The sequence below is a fragment of the Amblyomma americanum genome, chromosome 1 (genome assembly GCF_052857255.1).
Source record: "Amblyomma americanum isolate KBUSLIRL-KWMA chromosome 1, ASM5285725v1, whole genome shotgun sequence".
In the NCBI taxonomy this organism is placed as follows: Eukaryota; Metazoa; Arthropoda; class Arachnida; order Ixodida; family Ixodidae; genus Amblyomma; species Amblyomma americanum.
In genome coordinates this window covers 300,429,948-300,443,635 of record NC_135497.1, presented here as the reverse complement: position 1 = coordinate 300,443,635, position 13,688 = coordinate 300,429,948, and positions in this window count along the sequence as shown.

Sequence of the window (13,688 nt, the reverse complement as noted above, 5' to 3'; positions counted from 1 at the left end):
GAAATAAACCAAGAGATGTTCCTGTTATTTGGAGAGCAGTACAACTTTTTCTTTTTTTTAGCACATCGTACAGCGCAAGGCGGAGCGAGCGATGATTCATACCAAGGTGGTTAAGCTGCTGCTTCATTTCCATGGTACGACAATAGTGGTTAGCTTTGCACACCATAATGCGGCATTGCTTTCCTATACTGACCCGCCGCGGTGGCTCAGTGGTTAGGGCGCTCGACTACTGATCCGGAGCTCCCGGGTTCGAATCCGACCGCGGCGGCTGCGTTTTTATGGAGGAAAAACGCTAAGGCGCCCGTGTGTGGTCGAAATTATTACGGAGCCCTCCACTACGGCACCTCCTTCTTCCTTTCTTGTTTCACTCCCTCCCTTATCCCTTCCCTTACGGCGCGGTTCAGGTGTCCAACGATATATGAGCCATAATGCGATACAGCGCGAATAAAGACGGGGACGAAGCGAGACAAGACACCACAGCGCTGACTTCAACTGAATTTTTATTGCGGAAAAGGGATATTTATACAGGAAATGGAGGGGAACGCATGATGCCGCTACTGCTGGAATTGATACGCGGGATAAGATATTTAAAGGCGAAAAGAAGAGGCTGCAACAGCGCACAAGGATGACTGCTAATAACAAACAACAACGCAGTGCAAGTCAATGAGAACGATAAGACAAGGCACCGGCAGTTTGCAACAAAAACACAAAAACAAGAGCCAAAGGGCCTTAAACCGCAGTACAAGGCGAGGAATGAAACTAGGGAGCAAAAAGCAGGGCACTAACAAATTGCTTGGGGAAAAGAAAGCCAAAAAAAGGGTGAAAAAGATCTAAAGCCGTGCGAGAGAGACTAAAATTGCAGGGCCAAAAGGGGCAAATAAGAGGCTGCTCATGACATGGCGGCAAACACACTTGAAAACTACTAAGAGACAAAAGGTTCTAAAATCACTGAAAATCAAAACCGAATGAAGAAATCACCTAGATGACATCTGGCTCAAATAATCTACTTCTCGTTTCGTCAGGGCGATCGAGGGAGAGCTGACACAGTCCTCTCCTAGTTTCAAGATGTGCAATGCCTCCATGATTTCGCGAGTGCTTTGATGGGCATTTTTATCTAGATCAGTGCAATCTTGAAACAACGGCTTGCAAGGGCGAGACACTTCAAGCAATGCACTCCCAGGTTCCTCTTTGCTGTGTTGCTGACGTCATTAGAGTGCTCCATCAGTCGCTCATTAAGGCACCGACCAGTTTGGCCTATGTAAGCCCTGCCACAACTCAAAGGAATTTTATACACGACACCGACTTTGCAGGATACAAACGGTGAACGGTGTTTGACCGGGCAGGCTGGTTTACGCTCTGCAGGGGCGTTTACTCTGTGGCAGAGCTTGGAGAGCTTGTCGGGAGCCGAAAACACCACTCTAACATCAGCCCGCTGGCCTATTCTCTTCAACCGGTGAGACACAGCGTGCAGGTAAGGAATCACAACAACCTTGTTGTGCTTGTCTGGAACCGCAACTTCGCGTATTCCTCCCTTAAGCTTCTTCAGGAGGCCTTCTGCTACCGAGATGAGAAGTGTCTTAGGGTAGCCTGCTCTTTCCAGCCTAGAAGACTGTTTGTTAAAGCTGTCACCCATAGAGTGCAGACAAGATTTCTTTAGAGCATTAGTAAAACACAGGTTCGCGATGCCGCGCTTGACAATCTTAGAGTGGGCAGAACTATAAGGAAGCAGGGACTTGCCCCCTCTCGGCTCATACCGCCAGCATAAGTGTCTTTCTGCTAGAGAAAGCCTTAAATCAAGGAAGCGTAGTGACCCACTCTCAGGTGTCTCATGTGTCAACATGAGAGGTGACAGGCACTGCTCAAAGGAGGAGAGAACACGAGAAACAGTACATGGAAAGGAGCAAACATTGTCAGCAAGTAAGACTAAGTAATCGTCTACAAATCTAAAAACTTTTGTGACAACTGAAGGGAGTCGTTCAGCGAGCAGTCGATCATGATGGGCAAGGTAGATGTCACTGAGGATGGGAGCAATGCATGAGCCAATGCACACACCGCTTTTCTGAATGTAACTGCTCTCGCCCCATTTAACAAAAGTGGAATTAAGATAGACCGTCAACAATTCTAAGGAGCCACCTACCGACATACCGGAAGAATTTTGAAATGCAACCGAGCCGAACGCATCGATGCTACTTTCAACGCAAGACAAAAGCTTGTCATGTGGCAAAGAATAATAAAGATCTTTAATGTCAACCGAGAATGGCATAAGAGCTCTGCAGTTAGATTTCAGGAAGTCAAGAACTTTACTCGAGTCCTTCAGAAGGAAGGGATCGTCAAGTGCCAGAACCTTGAGCCTAGACTGGAGGAATTGCCCCAAAGCTTTCTGCCAAGTGCCATTCTCAGTGACAATTACCCTCAATGGGCAGTCTGCTTTATGCGTCTTCGCTGTGAAGAATATGTCCAGACTGGCCTTGCCAGCAGCATTTATGCTTGTAACAAGTTTTTCTAGATTTCAGCGGCTGCAAATTTGCTTAGCTTTTGATTTTATCCTTGACAAAGTTACCTTTTCACGCCGCTCGAAGACTGATTCCAAAGCATCAACAGCTTTTGTGCCAAACATGTCTTTGGGCAGGACCAGGAAACCATCTTCTTTGTCAGCTGCTAATAACGAAAGATCATGGCTTCTTAAGTAAGAGACGACATGATTGAAGGGCCTAGTTTTGTCCTTCAATTTGTGGCGAGACAACACGTCAACTCCTTCAGACAGGCAGCTAGCGAAATCAGAGTCCTGAGCACGATGAGCCACTTGCCTGACCAAGCCCAGTAGATCCGGTGGCGACTTTTTGGGTTCCACGGCGAATTTCGGACCTAGGCTGAGAACACGAGCCACTTTGTCCGGGAGCACCACATCTCCAAGGGTGTGCACTAGATTGCTCTGACTTGAGCGCTGTTTCGGTGAGATGGCACGAAGGTCTCGAGTAAAGTTCTTGACTTCCTGAAATCTAACTGCAGAGCTCTTATGCCATTCTCGGTTGACATTAAAGATCTTTATTATTCTTTGCCACATGACAAGCTTTTGTCTTGCGTTGAAAGTAGCATCGATGCGTTCGGCTCGGTTGCATTTCAAAATTCTTCCGGTATGTCGGTAGGTGGCTTCTTAGAATTGTTGACGGTCTATCTTAATTCCACTTTTGTTAAATGGGGCGAGAGCAGTTACATTCAGAAAAGCGGTGTGTGCATAGGCTCATGCATTGCTCCCATCCTCAGTAACATCTACCTTGCCCATCATGATCGACTGCTCGCTGAACGACTCCCTTAAGTTGTCACAAAAGTTTTTAGATTTGTAGACGATTACTTAGTCTTACTTGCTGACAATGTTTGCTCCTTTCCATGTACTGTTTCTCGTGTTCTCTCCTCCTTTGAGCAGTGCCTGTCACCTCTCATGTTGACACATGAGACACCTGAGAGTGGGTCACTACGCTTCCTTGATTTAAGGCTTTCTCTAGCAGAAAGACACTTATGCTGGCGGTATGAGCCGAGAGGGGGCAAGTCCCTGCTTCCTTATAGTTCTGCCCACTCTAAGATTGTCAAGCGCGGCATCGCGAACCTGTGTTTTACTAATGCTCTAAAGAAATCTTGTCTGCACTCTATGGGTGACAGCTTTAACAAACAGTCTTCTAGGCTGGAAAGAGCAGGCTACCCTAAGACACTTCTCATCTCGGTAGCAGAAGGCCTCCTGAAGAAGCTTAAGGGAGGAATACGCGAAGTTGCGGTTCCAGACAAGCACAACAAGGTTGTTGTGATTCCTTACCTGCACGCTGTGTCTCACCGGTTGAAGAGAATAGGCCAGCGGGCTGATGTTAGAGTGGTGTTTTCGGCTCCCGACAAGCTCTCCAAGCTCTGCCACAGAGTAAACGCCCCTGCAGAGCGTAAACCAGCCTGCCCGGTCAAACACCGTTCACCGTTTGTATCCTGCAAAGTCGGTGTCGTGTATAAAATTCCTTTGAGTTGTGGCAGGGCTTACATAGGCCAAACTGGTCGGTGCCTTAATAAGCGACTGATGGAGCACTCTAATGACGTCAGCAACACAGCAAAGAGGAACCTGGGAGTGCATTGCTTGAAGTGTCTCGCCCTTGCAAGCCGTTGTTTCAAGATTGCACTGTTCTAGATAAAAATGCCCATCAAAGCACTCGCGAAATCATGGAGGCATTGCACATCTTGAAACTAGGAGAGGACTGTGTCAGCTCTCCCTCGATCGCCCTGACGAAACGAGAAGTAGATTATTTGAGCCAGATGTCATCTAGGTGATTTCTTCATTCGGTTTTGATTTTCAGTGATTTTAGAACCTTTTGTCTCTTAGTAGTTTTCAGGTGTGTTTGCCGCCATGTCATGAGCAGCCTCTTATTTGCCCCTTTTGGCCCTGCAATTTTAGTCTCTCTCGCACTGCTTTAGATCTTTTTCACCCTTTTTTTGGCTTTCTTTTCCCCAAGCAATTTGTTAGTGCCCTGCTTTTTGCTCCCTAGTTTCATTCCTCGCCTTGTACTGCGGTTTAAGGCCCTTTGGCTCTTGTTTTTGTGTTTTTGTTGCAAACTGCCGGTGCCTTGTCTTATCGTTCTCATTGACTTGCACTGCGTTGTTGTTTGTTATTAGCAGTCATCCTTGTGCGCTGTTGATGCCTCTTCTTTTCGCCTTTAAATATCTTATCCCGCGTATCAATTCCAGCAGTAGCGGCATCATGCGTTCCCCTCCATTTCCTGTATAAATATTCCCTTTCCGCAATAAAAATTCAGTTGAAGTCAGCGCTGTGGTGTCTTGTCTCGCTTCGTCCCCGTCTTTATTCGCGCTGTATCGCATTATGGAAAATTACCAACTAGCCCGATCTGCCACTCTTGCAAGATATATGAGACATAATGCGCCATTTCCTTTCCCCAAAAACCAATTATTATTATTATTTCCTATACTGCAATTCCAGCGAAAATCGAAAATAGAAGAAAAATACGACTGTACTGAACTACTCACAGTGTGAATTTAAAAAATTCCAGACCAACGCCGCATGCAGGCTTTGATTTGAGTGTCATTTCGTAGCATTTTTTGCACTGCACTCAGTTCTTGGTAACCTGAGTGAGCTGAAATCGTACTTCGTTCCGGGAAGGAAGGCTTAGAACGTTTGTATTCAACAGCATTACTAGGTATAATTTGTACAAGTTTTACACTCTGATCACCCGATTTACTCGGGATAGTTAATAAAATGTTGACTGCAGTACCACGGTTCCCGTTGGACCAGCGGCCACCCGCACGGCCTGGCCAGTGCCCCGTTGTTAGCGCACTATGCAAGGTATTTAACCTAATACTTTTACACAATTTTTAAAAACAGGCTTTTTTGAGTAAGAAGAGCGCTTTTATCCTCACAGCATTGTCAGCGGTGTAGTACATCGCGGTGACGGAGGTGTGCGGCACCCGCGTTTCTTGTTCGCCTCGTGCGCCTCCAGACTGCAGAAACTACCTCTTCTTGTGGAACCACCAAGAAGCAGCGCTTTAAAACGGGAATTCATTACGGGCTGCACGGACAAAAACGTTAGCCTGGAGTACGGTTTGGGCCACCACCCTCGCCCTCGAATAGTGAATTCTGCCCTCCCACACCCTCACCTCATGATGTCTTTCCTTCCTCGCCCTCACCCCATGACGTCTTCCCTCCCTCGCTCTCACCTCATGATGTTTTCTCTCTCTCACCTCATGATGTCTTCCTTCCCTCGCCCTCACCTCACCATGTTTTTCCTCCCTCACCCTCGTACTCACGAATTTTCATGCGCCCATCCTCCCTCACCCTCACCTCACCGAGTGAAATCCTCATGAGGTGAGGGTAAGGACGCCCTCGTGAGGATGCCCATCTCTGGGCGCCACCTCTTGATGGCTTCCTGCCTGCATAGGCGGTTGCAGGAGCAAGGGCGGCCACTAATAAAAGCGCATCAGTGCAGCAATATTCGTGTGCTGTTGGGAAATACCCTTTAAAGGATCCCTCCATCCAATGGCATGGAGCGTCTGCCATGACGTCGCGGTTAACCTCATTTCACGGAGAAATATGCCAGTCGCCTGCGATGTCACGCTTAGAAATTAACCGCGACGTAATGAGAGCCGGTTGACGGCATTGACTGAAGGGCCTCATTTGAGGGGCATTCGCTGCTGCATTCTTGAGTTGTATCGCACTTCTAGCTAATGAAATAATTTATTTTTAGAAGGTGAACTTGGGTGGCCAAATGTGAATGTGGAAACGTACTCCCTGCAAATTTTGTGGCTGCATAGATATCGACACATGGCGCAAAATTGTGGGCAGTTGCGGCAGTCGCCGGTCTGGTGTAACCATTCTCCTAAATTTTATGAATACTCTGATCGCCCTCCAGTCTCTGACCTTCGGATCAACGAAGCAGGAGTCCTGAACCTTCTTCTGCGCATTAACACAAAGAAATCCACCGGCCCCGACAACATCCCGAATGAGTTTCTATATAGGTATGCTCAGTGGGTCGCTAAATATCTTGCTATAATCTTTTAATCTTCGCTTACCCACGGAACATTTCCTACAGCCTGGAAACAAGCCAAAATAACTCCGGTTCACAAAAGTGGGAGCACATGTGACGCAGGTAACTACAGGCCCATTTATCTTACGAGCACCTACTCCAAACTGCTTGAGCACATAGTGTGTAATCATCTATCAAATTATCTGGAAAGTTGCAACTTATTATCACAAGTGCAACATGGTTTTCGTAAGAGGTTGTCTGCAATAACGCAGCTTGTTCAGACATTTCAGGATCTTTCACAAACAATAAATATCCGAGGACAGATTAATATAATTTTCTTAGACTTCGCCAAAGCGTTTGATAAAGTACTACATCCGAAACTTGCACAAAATGAATGCAATATTTAGAAATCCCAATTTTACTAAATGGTTTACATCCTACCTTCAGTCTCGTGAGCAGCATGTTGAAATAAATAAAATTAAATCCAGGTCTAAACCTGTTTGGTCTGTAGTACCTCAAGGCAGTGTTTTGAGGTCTCTGTTATTTCTAATCTTTATAAGTGATTTGCCTTCTGATATAACCGTTCCAATAATATTGTTCGCAGACGACTGCATCATATATAATAGGGTTGACTCTGTAAGTGACCAGCTAGACCTTAACCACAACTTACAAAAATTCTAAACTGGTGGAATGAATGGCAAATGCCACAACCCAGTAAAATCAGTCTGCATGACTATCACAAGGAAGAAGGTGCCCCTGAGCTATGATTACAGTATTGGGTCACACGAACTAAATAGGGTTGCAGAATATAAATATTTAGGATTAATATTCACTCCGGATTTGAGGTGGAACACGCACATCAATGATGTAGTAAGGCAAATAGAGTTCTGTGGGAACTCAGGCACAGACTGTATAATGCAACTCCTGAAGTGAAAACCATAGCCTATAAGATGCTAATAAGGCCAATTATTGATTATTCTGAAATAATATGGGACCCACACACTGCAACTAACAGACATAAATTGGACAGGATTCAACGACTGGCTTTAAGATTCATATTTAATAAATACCATCGCGGGCACTCTCCTACTGAACTATGCAGGCGTGCAAACCTACCACCCTTAGAACTAAGGGCGTAGTTTTACCAATTAAAATTTTTATTTCTAATTATTCATAACGAGGTTAAGATTAACTTACCTGAATTTTCTGTAATTTCCCGTGATCAACGCTCCAGACACAGGCACAGTTTATACATACACCCGCCGGTTACACGCAATGATACTTTCAAATACAGCTTTTTCCCAAGGACGATTAGGGAATACAAATACAAATATAAATACCTTTATTTCAACATCAGGGATGTTAGGGGTGCACCCAAAAAGCCTATGACTGGCTTGATAAAGGGGTGCACCCCCGTACACAAAAACTGTCAGCAACAGACCACGGACAGAACAATAAAAAAAATACTACAGTGCATAGGTAAACATCATATTCCATAAAAATTAGTGAACATCCTCTTGCAATTATAAATAAGTGAAGTCAGCAGAATTAACACGAAATGCTCAGGAACACTGAAGAATGCAAAACGTCTAATAACAAAAAGAAAAGAAAAAGGAGAAAGGAGGAGAAAACTAGAAGCAAGAAAAAAAAACATATCATCAGGTCCTCAGGGCTCATTGCGCCGATTAAGAAATTTTGGAATTATATGTCGGAGCATTTGACGACCGTAATTAGTACGAAAGGATGGCACATACCAGACGTCGTTGTTACGTGTTGGGTAGTAATTAGCTATGGGCCGTAAGTTAGCTGTGCCATCAAAGAATGCGCCATGATTTTTCCGTTTTCTTTCATATCGTTTACTTAGCAATAAATTATATAGGTCATTAACTGGAGTTACTTTTAATGATGCAAAAAGAGATTGAGTGTGAACAGTAAACGGGGCATTTGCAATGATACGAATGACCTTTTTCTGTATTTTCTGTAACCTATATGTATTTGACCATGTTGTTGTAACCCACACCAGATGACAGTATGAAAGGTTAGATAAAAACAATGCATTATAAACTAGAAGTCTAACACTCAGAGGTAGTAAAGAGCGTACTTTGTATAACATGCCTAGGCATTTTGCAAGTTCTTTAGCCAGATTGTCGATGTGTATGTCCCAGGAAAGATTGCACTGCAGTGTCACACCTAGACACTTTACTGACGCTGCTATTTCAATGCTTTGAGAACCAAGCGTTAGTGTAGGTAAATGTTATAGTGATTTGTTCTTAGGTATAAAAAGTACAGCTTCAGTTTTGGTAGCGTTAATTTTCAATAAAGATTCAGCGCTCCATTCGACCTATTTGCGCAGTTTCATTGGCGTTTAATGTCAAGTCATTAACTGTTTTAGCCCTAAATAATATACTGACGTCATCTGCGTACATTATACATTTAGCGCTGTTGCCAGCGTTCACAATGTCGTTAATATAGATGTTAAACAGTGTAGGTCCAAGAATACTGCCTTGCGGCATGCCGGAATGAATGGATCTTAAGTGCGATGAAGAATTGTTAATTACAACCCGTTGCTGGCGGTGCTCTAAATATGTTATTAAAAGCTGAAGGAATGTGCCACAAAATCCATAGTGCTCAAGTTTAAGGAATAATATTTTGTGATTTATGGAGTCGAATGCTTTGGAAAAATCCACGAAAACCCCGAGAGTTAGTTCTTTTTCTTCAAATGACTCTAATATAATTTCCTTCATGGTTAATAACGCTGTTTCTGTTTATTTTCCTGCGACAAAACCAAACAGGGAAGCTGATATGACTTTGTGTTTGTTAATAAAGCTTGTAATGTGCACTTGAAGCTTTTCAAAACATTTAGAAAAAACTGGCAAGATCGATACAGGTCGGTATTTGGAGAAATTATTTTCGTCTCCTCCTTTAAAAATTATGGTAATCTTGGTAATCTGTAGCTTTTTGGGGAAATTCCTGAGGAAAATGCCAAGTTTATTATGTATTCTAATATCGGTGCAAGTATGTGGGATGTGTACTTCGCTGGCAATATTTTCAATATTTTTCAGCGACTGTGGAACCGACAGAATTTCGTTAGTTGTAACAGGGGTTAAAAACGCGGTTTCGCTAACCTTTTGACTCATGCTGTTGAGGTATTGGTTGGGCTGCGTGCCCTCCGCAATACACACGAAAAAATTATTGAAAGCATCTGCTAGTTGAGAACCAGACAAGTGAGTGCCATGTGTGACTATTTCATCTACTCCAGTCTTCTCTTTTTGGCTCAGCAAATTATTGAGCCTCCCCCAAGCAATATCTGAGTGCGTCATTACTTCGTCGTTAAATTGGTTACTCATATAGTTTCTTTTGGCTTGCCGATTGATACTGTTAGCTTTATTTCTCGCAGCCTTAAACTTCTTCAGATCGTCAATATATTTTGTTTTAAGAAAGCGCTTAAAAAGTATGTTTTTAATTCGTATCGCCTTTAGGCATTCCTTAGTTATCCACGGCTTACGCGCCTTCGAAGCTTAGACTATTGTTTTGTATGGAAAAGACTCACAATACAGCTGCTTGTAGGTAAAAATGAAAATACCATAAGCGTCATCAGCACTGGTTTCCTCATAGACGCTGCTCCAGTTTACTTGCGACAGTTTATCATTAAACATTCGTAAAGTAGTCAGGGTTATGTCTTGAACACGCATAGCAAACCTTTTTGCAGGTTTGTTAAGGGGGCTGTGAAATTTGTAATTAAATAAATTGGCAGGTGATAACTAAGATCAGCTGCCAGTGCACCGGATATTGACAATTCATCACATGCATTAGTAATGAAGGTGTCTAGTAATGTTGATATTTCGGGCGTAATGCGTGTTGGTTGATTTATGATATTGAAAAATGCATTGGTCTGTAGTGTAGTGTAGAACTCTTGTTGGAGTGTTGAATTTTCAAGCAAGTTTATGTTCAAGTCCCCACCTAATATAAATGTGTATTTATGATCATTTACCCAGCTGAAGTACTCGTCTATAAAATGGAGGAATTTGTTACTGCTTCCTCTGGGTGGGCGGTATGTGACAGTAAAAAGCAAGGAATTAGATTTTAGGGTAAGTACATCGTAGTCATCGATTACAAGACAGAAATTGTCAAGTAATTCGCATTTTAAAAACGTTTTAGACAGCATCGCAACCCCCCCCCCCCATACCTGTCTTAGAGCTCCGGTTAAGGAAAAATGTGGAGTATTCAGTTAGATTAAGAACAGCAGAGTGGCTTTTGTACCATGTCTCAGAGATCATGACGTCAAATGTAAAGCTCAAGCTGGAAAAAAAGCACATATATCATCGCTATTGTTTCGCGCTGATCGAGCATTCAGATGCAGAAATGAAATGTTACCGCTTTTTGGCTGATAACGGGTGCTCAGCTCGTAAGGTGTCAAGAAATCATAACTTGAAACGCTCACTGATGCCATGAGCTCGGAGATACGGTATGTTGCAATCTATTAACGATAGCCATAAGAGAAAGCCAAAAGAGTTCAAAAAACGAAGCTTTGAAAATATGCAAATGTAAACTGCAATGAGCATACTTATAGCATGGCACAGAAACTGTTTTTTGACCATGTCTGTGCACAAGTTGTACACTTTACAGGGCACGGCATAAAACTCACCAAATTTCAAAACTACATAGAGAAAACAGGCAGCACAGACCCTCCCAGTACAGCCATCACACAGGTATTTACATACATCATTAATGGTTAGTCTAGCATCGCTGGCAGAAACAAGGGTGAAGATGACGCAGTAAGCAGCAGCTGTTTTAAATGTCAAAGTGTCAAAATCTTTATAACGAAGAACACAAACAAGAGAAGTCAAATTCATATGTTTCCAGCTATTACACTTGTCAAGTAACATTCTATTTTGGCGGTCCATGTGCTGATAACAAAAACACTTAAGCGACCTTCGCCAGGTCAGCCTCACAGGTAACATGCAGGATTGAAGAGTCCTCACTTTTGAGCATTAAAATCTTTCCTTGTGGCACCCATACGTATTTCCAATGTTTCTCCTTTTTGAGCTTTCAAGCTTTACCCATCAGCATCTTGTTCTCGACGCACAAATGCTCATTTATGTACACGACGTCACTTGTGACAAATCCCAGCCTGTCTGACAATAGTGAAAACAGCGCTAAAGAAGAAGCCTCGTTTCGCCTTCCGGCTTCTTCTTTAGCGCTGTTTTCACTATTGTCAGAATGGACCAATTAGCCCAGCAAAAAGTTGTGCTAGATTACCCAGCCTATCTGCTTTCAGAGTTTTCTTCCGAGCAGCTGACAACAACTTTTCACGAGCAGTTCTTGAGAAGAATTTTACCACAACATTAGGTTTCTCCTTATCCTTCGAAAGCACACGATGCACTACATCGTCACCGTCAGTAACATTTGTGCCCAGACATTTTGCAATGTCCGCAACAGTCTTGTCTAGGTCCTCATTAGCTGCAACCGGAAGTCCTTGAATTTCAAGGTTCATGCTTCTACTATATTGTTTCAGCCCTATTATCTCCTTCCTTGCCTGTTTAAGCTCCTCTTTCAACTCTTCGTTCGCCGCGCGACTGTAATGTACTACCGGATTCAGTTGCCATATCTTCATCTGTCAGTGCATTTACAGCTGGGTTAGAGGGTCTCATCTTCCCTGACATGATTGTGTCTATGTAGACCTGTTTCCGATGCGTATAATACGAGCGTTGTTTTTCCTCACTTGTTCACTGTGTGCCACTTTTTACATATACTGCCTCTGCTTTACATTGTCGTCTTTTTGTTGTCGACTTGGAGTGGGACTTTCCTTTTATTTGTTGTATTTTTTTTCTCCACTCCTGTAAAAGCCCATCTTGGGCTGTCAGTATCAATAAAAAAAAAAAACAACACCTCTGCAATCTGGTGAAGCTACCCTACCAGGGGACGCTGCTGTCGTGTAAATACCTAGCAGTAGCATGGTTGCGTTGACAGCATGGCGGCACCCTGCCTGCGCTTCGGACCAAATACACTGGCCTCGCTGCATTCTTTGACGCGACAACTTGCTCTAAATAGTTGCAGTGGCTGTTTGCCCATTCTAACCAATACGTCAAGGGCAAGAGACAAGCGCCTTTGTTCCTCTGATAATTTAGCCATTTTAAAGCTACTAAAAATGACTATATATGTGTAACATTTCTCAAGCTTTGTGTGATCTTTCACTATTCTCTCTCATTTCTTTTGTTGTCTCCTTCCAAAAACAATGGTGCAGTTTGTTCTTGCTAATTCAATCAAGATTGCATCTCAGCTGGCTCAGCTCCGAGGAGTTTCGAATCATAATCACTCAAGAATCATAGGCGATTTTTTTGGCACAAATGATATGTCTGTTGGCAGTTAGTTGTGCATCAGTTTCGAGAACTACTTATCCACCCACAGACATACCCTCCCGCGTAATCGCTGCAGTCACCAGAGCCAGAGTGGGACTTTGTTCCCAACAAGAATGTCTTTGCGAGAGCATCACAAAGAATCCTCCTATGTAAACTGAAAAGAGACAAATGGAATGCATTCATCGAGAGGTTGTGAAGCCCAGCAAGGAAATTTGAAAGGTACTCCTCAAAGAAATTTGGCTTCGAGTGGACATGGTAACAGCCAACCATGAATACTCCACTACGAGTTATGTCCCGCATTTTGTCAAGAACTGGCCAAAATGGACTGCATGTACTCTTGGTTAGGGGTAGTCCATCAACATAAAACATTATGCCCATTCGAGTTGGTATGGACGAAAGGCCATTGACGAGCGTACAAGTAGGCTTTTCAAATTATCTGCATTTCTGCAGTGGAAATTGGAACCTGGTGGCATATTTGTGCTAATTCCCCTCCGAAGTGAAAACAGCTAATTTCTTGGGCCATGTGGCATGCCAGAGAAACAGGGTATTGCCTTAACTCTTTGATAAGCGAGGAGAGGTCACCAGCTCACTCTGCTAGGAAGGTTCATGCGGCACACTGAATCACCGCTCACAACAGCCTCTGTTTTTCAGTGATGCTGCACACAGAAGCTCCTGATGAAACCTCGACCTCAGGATCCGTAAAGAAAGCGTCTAGGTAGCTCTAAGACTTACCTTTTAGACCATCGAACCGAACCTCAGGCTCCCTTTTAGAACTAAAAACAGTACTGCACACTCCATTCCTACGTGCCTACAGCTGTCA